The 3,136-nt window shown below is 39.1% G+C and overlaps 1 long non-coding RNA gene across 1 annotated transcript; it reads right to left on the bottom strand.

The window, feature by feature from the left end:
• Positions 1-827: 827 nt before the first annotated feature.
• LOC112455437 lies at positions 828-1,310 on the bottom strand. Its single transcript, XR_003040856.1, has 2 exons — positions 1,077-1,310; positions 828-918 (listed from the first exon to the last, which is right to left on the bottom strand). It is a non-coding gene; the product is annotated as an uncharacterized LOC112455437 (long non-coding RNA).
• Between the last annotated feature and the right edge of the window lie 1,826 nt (positions 1,311-3,136).

Here is a 3,136-nt window from a genome sequence, read left to right as displayed (position 1 = left end):
GCAAAGTTTCGAGCGAATATCGTCGATTAACTCCTTCCGGGTGTATAGTTAGTAGTCTGCTAGTTTTCAATGGGGTCGTAAAGCATCACGAGGCCATGGCAACACTCCCCTGTCAATATGTTAGAATAGGGTTTTAACCAAGTTTTGAGGACAAGCTGTGGATACATTGTAATTACCGTTCTTTATATTTGAGACAAGCTGTCGCTTAGAAGTTTCAACAGCCTCTACATATAAATTGGTTAATAATTTCCCTAGACGGGAGAATTGATTTTCTTTACCGTAAAATAATTGTAAAGACATTGCGCTATTATTTTGAATTGCATGTAATTGAAATGTAATCTCGCGCTGATATTATAACTGCCAAGCAGTTTCAAATATTATGATACAATAATGTTTCAATTTTAAAATACTTATATTAACCCTTCGCCCGTAAACTATAATTTGACTGGCATCGTCCGTAATCTGGGTCATAAATGTCTTGTCGTTATTTTGACCTAGTAAATAGTGTTCAAAAAATCTGAAAAAATTCTGTAATACTTGTATACTATCCTATTTTATAATCCCAAAGTTTATTTAGCGATTCATTATAAGATAAATTGTTTATAAATAATTCTTTATGCAAAAAATTGATAAAAATCCATTTTTATTACAAAAATCATATCTCATTGAGTTTTAAATCAAAATAAAAAATTCCAATGAGGTTTTATAGTTAAATATGTGTACTTTCAAGAAAAAAATTCTGTATATGGGTCATTTTTAAAAAGTATAATTATTCTGAGGATTGAAAATGGCCTTTTTCGGGTTAAGGAGAAATAAGACTTTTAACGTAATTTTTACATTATTTTATTAAAAAATCATATAAAATCGTCTTTCTCGTAAATAATATCTGATATTTGTCGCTTGATCATCCATTGTACCCTGAAAGTACATGTAATTTCTTTTTACACGTGTTTTCATCCACTCAAATTTTGAGGTTATAGGTATATATAATATACACAATCATAAAAAAATATCACTTATATAAGTTAAAAATAACTGTAGTAATATGAAAATGACGTTAAATTAATTTTACTTACTTGCACGAAAGTCTGGCACTGTCCGTAAACTGGGTCAATAGTGGCACTGGACGCACTTTGACTTGCTGCTGGTCAAGCACACACTGGCGAATTCCAACGAAACTTTGGGCATGAGTTCTCCTCACTACCTACTTTTTTTACGAGGGACGGCAAGCCCCCCCCCCTTTTCATTTCGGCGGTATTCTATCTTGAATTTCGGCTTGTGCCATTTATGACCCAGTTTACGGGCGAAGGGTTAATAAAACATAAATTATAAAATTTTCGATGTTTCAAATATTATTGTTTTTTTTCTATCGATTGAGAAATGATTGTAATAAAATCAACATCATAAAAATCGGCGATTCTTTTGCAAAAATACCGTACACGTTTAATATTATTAGCGGATTATCCGATAGAGTGTGAGGCATCGTCAATAAACTCATAAAATCGTATTATTTCTGAAACAAACGCGCAGAAAATCCAGGAAATAATTATGACAGCATTTACGCGGACGAATCCAAGTTTCGCAAAACGTACCGTGTCGCGAGTTGCGATAGATTACATTTTTTAAGTCGACGTGCCCATGCCGGCCGAAACAATAACGCACGTCACCGTTGAAATGACAGCGAAAACGAGCCGTCGCCCGTTCCTAAACCTGCCCTGCCCCCTTGCCCGCAATGCACGTTGCACCGCCATTATCACGAATGACGATGCAGACGCACGTCATTTTATCTCCCGACGCGTCCGGCCCGCTTCTGCGTTCTCGCGCGCGCGCGCGCGCGTGTGTATGTGCAGCAGACGGAGCAAAAAAAGTGTTTCTCACCTATACCGGCTGGCACCGCACCGTTCAGAAGTTTATTTAGCCGTCGACTGACACGAAAATCCCGTCGAGGCTTTTATTATGGGTGGTGCCGTCAGACTCGGAAGAGGAAAAAAAATGTCAATCCATCCGGCAGCTTAACGCGACGCGCGCGAGACGGTACCAACTCGCCTCGACATCGCATTAATTGATTTATTTCGCAGCGCTGCTGCCGCGGTCTTTTGTGCTAATCTTCGACGCCACTTCCCCGCATGACCCGATCCATCGCTCACGTTCCTCGTTCGCGACGGACGGCTAGAAAACGCGGAAGGGTTCGTTAACGCTGAAGATTCATTACGTTTCTAATACAGCGGACTAAATGACGGATTAGCGAAGAAGCGAATGTAGGTGGAAGGGCATTCGGAGAGATATTTGTCTCGGCTGACTTGCACGTATTTTATCTAGAAGAGAGATTAGGAGCTTACAAGAACCCGGTTACGAGTACGCCCCGCAAGTAATACTCTGTGATATTAGCGACAGATTGCGAGAAACATTTATCGTATGCCGTAAACTTTTATAGATACGGTAAATGAATCGGAACCACGTTTCGGACCTCGTCTTCGGTAATCATTAAGGATCTATTAAACTTTAACGATCTAATATCTACCTCTTCCAGACGGAACAAATAAAGAAGAGCGGCACGTATCAACAAAGAAAATTAATACTAAAGATACAATGTGACTGAAGCTATTTCAACTTCAGTTTTATAAGATAAGATCCTTTTAAGATATGTCAAATTAGATAAATAATCATCATTTACTTAATGAAGCGTATTTATCCACCAAATCGTGAAACTTGTTTATTTCTAATACAAAATACTAAATATCTTTTCACATTCTCCAACAATTTACTGTAAACGCAATTTGTAACAGATTGCTTTTAGATTTCGCCACGTAGTCTTACAATTAATCGTCCCTTGCAATTTGTTTATTCGTATTGTTCGTAAGCCGAAGCAGCAAGGTAATCCACACGAACGAATGTGCTGCGTGTGCATGTAGAACACAGGTATTTATCGGTGTTCGATCAACATTCCACGGAGTGCGTAGATGAGCGTGCGGCGTGTTACGCAATCCAAATCGGCCACGCTTTATCGGTCGTCAACCGGAAACACGTGAAGCTAAAGACAACCGCGCGCGGCAACAGGACTCTTCCCAGTTCTCCGGCACGCATACACGTCTATCCGAAGCGATCGATAAAATTCCTGAGAATGCTCCGAATGGCA

Source organism: Temnothorax curvispinosus, unplaced genomic scaffold (genome assembly GCF_003070985.1).
Source record: "Temnothorax curvispinosus isolate PA1 unplaced genomic scaffold, ASM307098v1 QBEX01006086.1, whole genome shotgun sequence".
NCBI classification, from domain to species: Eukaryota; Metazoa; Arthropoda; class Insecta; order Hymenoptera; family Formicidae; genus Temnothorax; species Temnothorax curvispinosus.
The sequence above is the reverse complement of the archived record's forward strand: the minus strand, read 5'-3'. Positions and strand labels throughout refer to the sequence as shown.